Source organism: Argopecten irradians, chromosome 9 (genome assembly GCF_041381155.1).
Source record: "Argopecten irradians isolate NY chromosome 9, Ai_NY, whole genome shotgun sequence".
Taxonomy (NCBI): Eukaryota; Metazoa; Mollusca; class Bivalvia; order Pectinida; family Pectinidae; genus Argopecten; species Argopecten irradians.
The window spans coordinates 42,071,438-42,080,033 of NC_091142.1; the positions used below are offsets into that span (position 1 = coordinate 42,071,438).

The 8,596-nt window shown below is 37.2% G+C and overlaps 1 pseudogene; it reads right to left on the reverse strand.

Annotated features, from left to right (window-relative positions):
- Positions 1 to 239: 239 nt before the first annotated feature.
- Positions 240 to 918, reverse strand: LOC138330781 (uncharacterized; annotated as a pseudogene).
- Between the last annotated feature and the right edge of the window lie 7,678 nt (positions 919 to 8,596).

An 8,596-nucleotide genomic window follows, 5' to 3' on the forward strand; every position in this document is an offset into this window, starting at 1 on the left:
CCCTGTCCAACAAGGATCCTGCGTCCTACATGCAGTCCACCAAAAGAGCCAGACTCTGAAATTCCTGAAATAGAAGGAAACCGAATTGTAGATGTTGTGCTAATGGTGGAGATGTGGAACAATGTGATAAGCCTCCATGCCTCACAGACAGACCAGAATTGCCAAGTACCAGACTTTAAACTGGACACTGAGCGTAGGAGGGCCCTGGGATGGAGCTGTGCTGTAAAATGTGAGAAGTGTCAATATAGGTCACCACTGTACAAGCTGTACAGGGAGGCGGACTCGAACAAGCGCGGATCAAAGCCAGCCTTAATCAACAAGTACCTGCCCTCAGCTTTGTGTGGCCAGGCTGTCAGCACCAAAGGAGCCCGACTGATTTTAGGGCACCTGAATATACCAGCAGGGGCCAAGAGTGGAATGCAGCGCCAAGCAAACCAAGTGTCCAGAGATATTACAGCCTTGAATAAAATAGACATGTCAGAGAAGACCAAACTGGTGGTAGAAGCCAACACCCTGAGAGGAGACGAGTCACCGAGCACCATTGGACTAGCAGTAGATGGCCTATACAACAGCACAACATTTGGCAGTGCTAAGAAGCCCGGACTGAATGCCTCTCAGGGAATCAGCCTCGGTATCGAGACATGTACACCAAAAAAGTACATACTGGGCCGTGCTCTGCACAACAAACTGTGCTGGACAGGTGCTTGGCTGAGAGGGAAAGGCTATGACGTCAAGTGTCCTGGTGGTCACCCTGACTGTACAGCCAACATCGATCGACATGACGGCCTTTCCGAGTATGCCATGGGAAAGGACATCGGAGACCAGCTTACCAGTCAGGGTGTGCTGATAAGATATGCTACGACGGATGGGGACGGAACGGGAGCCAAAGGCCTGGAGGAAGCCATGAAAGCCTTGCATCCAATGTGGAAAGTGGAGAGACTGGCTGACCCAACACACGTTGGCAGAGCACAGTTCCGGAAATGCAACAGTGCTAAGTTCAGCGAGTCCATGTTTCCAGGCCGTACCAGACAGATGAGAGCACATGTGCAGAAGATATTTTCACAAGACTTGAAAGCCAGAAGTAGTTTGGTTTTCAAGTCTTTGATGAAAACACACAAGGGAGACATAGACACTATCACAAGCCTGTTACCCTCCGTGCTAGATGCCACTGTTTCGTGCTATGCTGGTGACTGTGCTAAATGCAAACAACATTCTGTAGTGTGCTCTGGAGATGACGGCGACAACTGGTGGCTACGTTCAATGTTCCTGAGTTCGAACCAGATACATCACCTTCAGATGACACCAGAAGACCAGAGTTTACTATTAGAGCTCCTCAAAATGAGACTCAGCACAGAAGCTGTCACATCAATGAGGCTAAACACATCTACCCAGAAGAATGAAGGCTGTCACCGGAGCATAAATGTGGCTCTACCAAAGCACCAGAACTTCGGGAGAAATGCAGAGGGAAGATTGGATAACACAAAATTGACACTTAACAACACCGCAGGCATAGCCATACAGCAGAAAGTTCAATATTTTGGTGGTACTCTGTGTGGGGAGGTCAAGCACAAGCTCAATCAACTCAGCACAGAGGAAATCTATCAACGGGAATACCAATACAAACCAACGGTCCGAAAGAGAAGTCTGGCATCAGTAGCTGAACAGTATAAGGAGCATGCAAAAAAGTCCAAGTCTGCTCGGAAGTCCTACTACAGGAAAGGCCAGCTGGATCCCACCATTCACCAATGCAGGGGAGATAATCAACCTCAGGATCACCAATACTGAGAAGGAGTGACAAAGAGAATTTATTAGAGACATTTTGGTTACAATAACATCTGAATTCTGAATTAACCAAAATATGTAACAAAAAATGTTACATATATATGACTACCTAAAGAGGGAACCTCCACGTGGTAGTAGTCGGACAATGTTGTGTCCTTGACACAATAGCTAATACCCTCAAATGACAAATAAATAAATAAACAATCAAATTTTCAAATCAAGCATACATTCCCTAAACCCCAAATGACCAGAACATACACCTGAATTTAAACAATGCTGTCTATTATTGTTAATATAATGTGGTTCAACACTAATATGGTCAGTGTTCACACATAAACTATTATGACACAGGTGTGAGCAATCAGCATCACTTTTCAAATTCAAATCTTTAAGAAACACAATAACTGCAAGCCTATGTGCATGCTTCTTCTTCCATTTCAAATCTACTGGGTCCTTAAATGAAATTAAGCCATATTTCCTGTTTTTTGTAAATGATCCTGTCCAAATCCTGCAGAGTCCATTTTCCTGGCTTATAGTTGAATTTTCAAACACTTTGTCCTGATACAATTTGAAAAAATCCTCCATTTTAACTTTTAAATTATGGTGTAGGAATACATAAAATTACAATATATGCTAATTAGATCCTAAATATAGCTGCCATTTGACATGAATCAAATAAAACAAAAACATTTTAAAATTTTAATTTTAATTTTAAGTTAAATTTGTAATCATTTCTTAACTGAACTTTAACAGCTAGTAGGTCATATCTATTTGTACAAGTCTGCCAATTTTCAAGACATTTGGTTAAAAAATGTGGATCTGAGACAGAAAAATGTGAATTCTGAAGCTTTTCATTAAGGACCGAGACCACAATTAACTCTGCTATATGTTTCATTGTAACGTTAAAATTCATAATAAATTCCCAAAAATTTCGTTGACAAGTTTCCATCTAACCTGGTCAAGGTCAATATCCTAGGAACAAATTCTGAAAGTTTCAACCTAGCATGACCGGCATTAAGATATCTGTCATCAAGTGTCACCATGTGCCAATTATATACATCCGGGTCATGGGTTGGGGTCAAAACAGGACTTTTTACACAGGATCCTGGAGCAATAAAAACATAAGAAAATTCAGTATTTTACGCTATAACAGTTAATTTGACATATACACTACACATCTACAGTGAATTTGTTGGCAAATACCAAGTTCACATGGGCATGCTGCATGTTTTCATAAAATACATACATTTCTGAAGGGACTTCATTCGTGGGTACTGAAACCGGAAGTATGTAATTGTGGTCTCAGTCCTATAGCCGCGATTTGAGTAAAAAGGAAACGATGTGGACAGATTTGCTGAAATTTGGCTTACTGATAAATCTTGGCGTGATCTGTCGATTGAAATCATTTTGATAATTACGAAAATTCTTTTGAAAGTCGACCTAGCGAACAAACGCTCAAAGTTGACAAACTGAGAATCTGTACATTGAAAAGTAATTCTTAACAAAACGGTATCTCTGGGGTTTGAAAATATCATGAAGAACGACCACAAGACGGTCTTGGAAATTGGTGGTATTTCGCAGGTTCCCAGTAAATTTCCATGACATAGGAGATTTCGGGACTTGTGGGCCGTCTTCCTTCAAAGCTATATTCTGACCGATTAGGTCGACGAGTTGACTGTTCCCAAATTGATCGTATTTATGAAATATCTGGGTTTTTTATTATATAATTTCTTAAATTTATAAAACGTTTTAAATGTGCTGTAATGATATCCAAATATTTGTTGGGCATTGCGTGTATATTATGGAAATGGGTGCTGTTTGGGGCGTTCAATCTCACAAAGGAATGCTATACGACTAGCGCCACCTGGTAGAAGGAATGTGCATGGTAACGTTGTGTCACTTGTGCATCCGGTTTGAACCGGTTCGGATTGATGTTGAAAGCCGCCTCAAGTTATCAGACGACACGTTTAATTTGTTGTCAGTTGGTTTCATCTCAGTCTAGAACTAGCACCGAGTGTTACCGTGGTGCGATCAAAGGAAAACGTTCATGCGATAATGTCAGGTAAGGGATAACTGTAAATTAAATTTAGGCCTAAGTGACTACTTAAGAGGGTAAACCTGAAAGATCAACATTATATAATATGCACTGCAGTTTTACATGACACGTTCTGTACACAAAGTACACTGGCTAGTAGGCACTGTACACTTAGGGGGGGGGCATAGTAACACAAGCTTTTTTTTTTTTTTTTTTTTAGATTAAATGTACTGAATGTTAAACAATCAACATTTCTCTTCAATATCGATCATTTTACATACCAACTAATTACTTTCAATGATCTTTTAACATCATCTTATACAAAAAATCTAACAAATGTTCCCTTTTTGTCTAAAAATATCCGCGTAGCGGATTCTAACAAAAGTTTCCAAGCAAAATATCTTTCATACCTCGATGAAATTAAAACAATAGTGATTTCATTGCTTATAATTAATTTTCCAAACTACTTTAAAAAATGAAATACATTTACATGTACGATTCCATTGATTTTCCAAGGGATTATTTTTGCCAAATCAACACGCAACGTAAACGTCGGATTTCCGCGCCATTCTCGGATTTCTTTTTTTATTGTTGAATGCAAAAATGAATAGCCTATCATTAATTATTTATATTTCACATTGAGAAATGTTCATCACAATCGTCATTTATGTTTCATTTTTCAATTTAAATTAAAATATAGGTACATGTCGTTATCTGACGTTTTGTTATATATATCAGATGATGAAGACGATTCGGAAACAATTGGACTGCCTTAACAACATAAATATAAACCGAAATTGGAAAAGAAATTAGAAAATAGGTACGAGGGATACATAACGCAACCACAACTATATTTTATTAGTTGTTAGTAGTCTATATCATGTTGAACGAACTGTTCGCTGTGTATGGGCGTCCGTAGAAAGTAACCGTATCAGTGATGAAAGCGTTTTAGTGATGCTGTAGGCGACAACCTCCGTTCCAAATGGCTGCTGCTTGGCATGCATGGCATGCTGGAAGTACGAGAAGAATAACCTTGTGTAGGGTAAGAAATAGAAGTTAAATTACAGAAAAAATCGTGTTATGGTATTCAAATATAGCGTTTTGCTACAAAAATAGATAACCCTCACCACATATAATTAGTTTCCCGTGTCGAAGCATTGCCCTATACAAATCACAGTACGTACCACTGGTGTCGATTTTGAGCGGAAATACTGTACGTGTTAACCGGAGATTCCGATGTTATTATTGGTAATCGATAGTGATATGATGCTATTATAGCATTTTTTTTACATGAGCCCGACCTGGCTATAGGCCTCTGGTTGTCAGTATGGTATTCGATTGCAGTGCATTTCGTCAGTCGTGGGCTCGAATTTCACCATCAATTAAATCGTGGTGAATCCTTCGAATTTAGACACAACGAAGACTGGTTCGAGTATGCGAGTTTCACAGACTAGACACGTGAAAAAATGGCACAGCGCTGTATCCTGTCGCTTTGTTGTAGCAGTTTTGACAATAAACTGATATAGATGCCTGTCCGTTATTCAACCATTGTGTAAATGGAGCTAATAATTCCCCAGACACACAACAAATCTATAGTATAAAAGCAAACCACTCGGTAAATTCACTTTTGTAAATGTCCTTCCGGACAACTGTAATCAAGCCTCGTGCTCCAAAAGTGACACTATTCACTGTCTTCGGGCTTTATGCACCCAGTATATATCTAATGATGGATATGTGACCAGAAATATCATGTTCATGATTAATGACCGGTCATAATAATGATGCAAGTGTCCGAAGTTACAGTCGCGATTGCTCGTCTGCAAAAAAGCGTTCCACCAGCTCCACTCTCTCGTCTATGAGTTGCGGCGACAGTGAAAACATGGCCGTTGTTCCAAAAAATCTAGGTCAGATCCCCGATCATTCTCGCGTGCCAGCTTTTAGACCTACATCAACAGTAACTCGGCCGACGTACAATGATTTAACGTTGTTCAGTCACTTGTGCGATGTTATGGCACGCTTACTCAATAATTTCAATAACTGCACGTTTAATTTCAACTAAACGTGTGGAGTGCACTACATCGCCTTGATCAGCTCTTAAGGCATTTTCGCGTTTTTGGCCATATAACAAACATCCACAACGTTGCTTTTCATTTATACCGTCTTTTTACCATATTGTTTCAATTGATGTACATATGTATTACTGTTTATTTGTTTAGTATAACAGTTAGAATGACATGTATTCTATTGCTGACTTTAATGAAATAACTGAAATATAGGGACTATTTTTGTGATGTTATGGAGAAAAGGGGGGGAAAGCTGTCCTTCAACGGCTTTTTTCTGAATAGCTGTTGTGCATGGATAAACATGACGGCAGTATAATTTTGACGGTGAATAACACACAGCAAATGATTGTATCTGATTGATCTGGTTGATTCTATTGCTTAAAGAAAATATTGAAAATCTAAGGATTAACCTCTTACTTTGTTTAGTTTTTGATATGATAAACCCAATGGAGCAGTCGGTAAATTATCCGTTAACGCCTCGCGTTTACACAATTTACCTCATGCTCTACCGGGTTTATCATCTCATAAACTTAATAAAGTAAAAGAATACTCCTTAATTAAAGATATTTTTATACCTGCTCCAACATTTGGAAGTTCATGTCATTGACTGCGGAGTCAATATGTGTAATTGAAATGATATCTTATATCCGGGAAAAGGGTGCGCAGACCCTCTTAACGAGGGGGGAGTTAATGCTGTCCACAGTGTTGGAACTCTCCTGTGTTAACAATGCACCATAGCAATAGTAAATATAATGAAAGCGGAAGTAAAACTAAAGAAAGTTATATTCTTACGTGATTTTTTCATTCTTTTTTTCATTTTTATATCACACAAACTATTGTTGAATGTTCTTTTTATTAGTAATCGACGGACAAAATGTCACATATCAATGTAACTCATTGAAAACATGTTTGGCTGCGAAGCTCTGGCAACATTATATGACATAAATGCCATAGAAAGATAGTTTAATACATATATTTACATAATCAACTATTTTAACACATGTCTGAGCATTATTTGTTTGTTTGTTTTATGTTATAGGACAGTAGTCAAACGTTCTTAGAATTGCCCATATGAGATGGCCATTGAATCATATTAACAAATTTCCCATGACTGACCCCCATGAGCCTTAGGAGCAGGGACAAATAGGCTATAACTTAAAAACTCTACTGAAATTTAGGAACTGGTAGAATCAAATACTCTTCATAGATGGAAAAGTCGTAAGGTCCTTTGCAACAGTTGTGAACTTTATCATTCTTGGGTCTCAAGTTTCCCCCTAGGAACGGGGTCATATTTACTATAGTTTATAAAGGAAAACCACATTTAATTGGTAATAGGTAAAAGTTCTTGTCAGCCATCTTGTCGTTCAAAATGGCCGCCGAAGTTTTGGATTTAAAGATAGTTTTAGAAAATGGGTCTCTATCCTATACAGAAATATCTATTGTTTAATTACAAACAATGGTTGGTTATCAGAACCAGTAAAGATTACACGTGGAATCAGGCAAGGCTGTCCTCTATCAGCCCAGTTATTTGTTATCACAGTTGAAACATTAGCTATGAAAATAAGACAAGATGAAAATATTCATGGTATCAAAGTTAAATATACAATGAAAAGACATTTCAAAATATCTCAACTTGCAGATGATACTACATTATTTCTAAAATCTAAAACTGATATCTCTACTGCCCTGAATCTTATAGAAATATTTGGAAGTCTCTCGGGCTTAATTCTTAATAGAAAAAAATCTCTAGGTCTAAAGTTAGGAAACAATAAAATACAAATAAAAGATGACTTTGAAAATATAGACTGGTCACAAAGTGTTATAAAAGCATTAGGAGTATACTTTGGGCTTAACAATTTCCAATCATCTCAAGTCAACTGGGAGAATAAAATCGAAAAAATAAATAAATTAATTAATATTTGGAAAATTAGGAAACTATCAATGATCGGAAGAATACAAATTGTTAAATCATTACTTATACCCCAGTTAACCTATCTTATATCTGTACTAAGTATCCCAAAAAATATTATAATAGAGGTGGAAAGTATTATCCATAAATTAATATGGGAAGGTAATAATGAAAAAGTGAAAAGAAAAACTCTATGTAGACCTTACAATGAAGGAGGACTAAACAATTTAGATCTTAAATCTCATATCACAACTATACTTGTAGGATGGGTTAAAAAATTAAAAAACAATGAAGAAAACCAATTGAAAGTTATTCCTGAATTTTATCTAAACCAATTTGGAAAAGACATGTTAATTTTCTCGATGAACATAGCCGATACAAAATGCTTAGAAATGTTCAAAAATATACCTAAATTTTACCAAGATATAATAAATGCTTGGGTGAATATAGGTGGTGGTTAGATGAAAAATCCAAAAACTGTTACAGATATTGCAAAACAAGTGATATGGGGAATTAAATTTATCACACTTAACAGAAAATATCTAATCTTTACCAACTGGATAAAAAGTGACATAATTACCATTAGAGACATTCTAGACACTGAAGGATATATTAATGAAAACAGAATTTTGAACAAACTTCAACATAAACACAACTGGATATCACAGATATATATGATTAAAAAGGCAATACCAAAATCATGGCAGGAAAAATTAAAGAATTCAGACATATCAAAATATGATTTCAATGATAAACATGAACATTTAAAAGTATCACTATACCATACCAAACAATATTTATCAACTG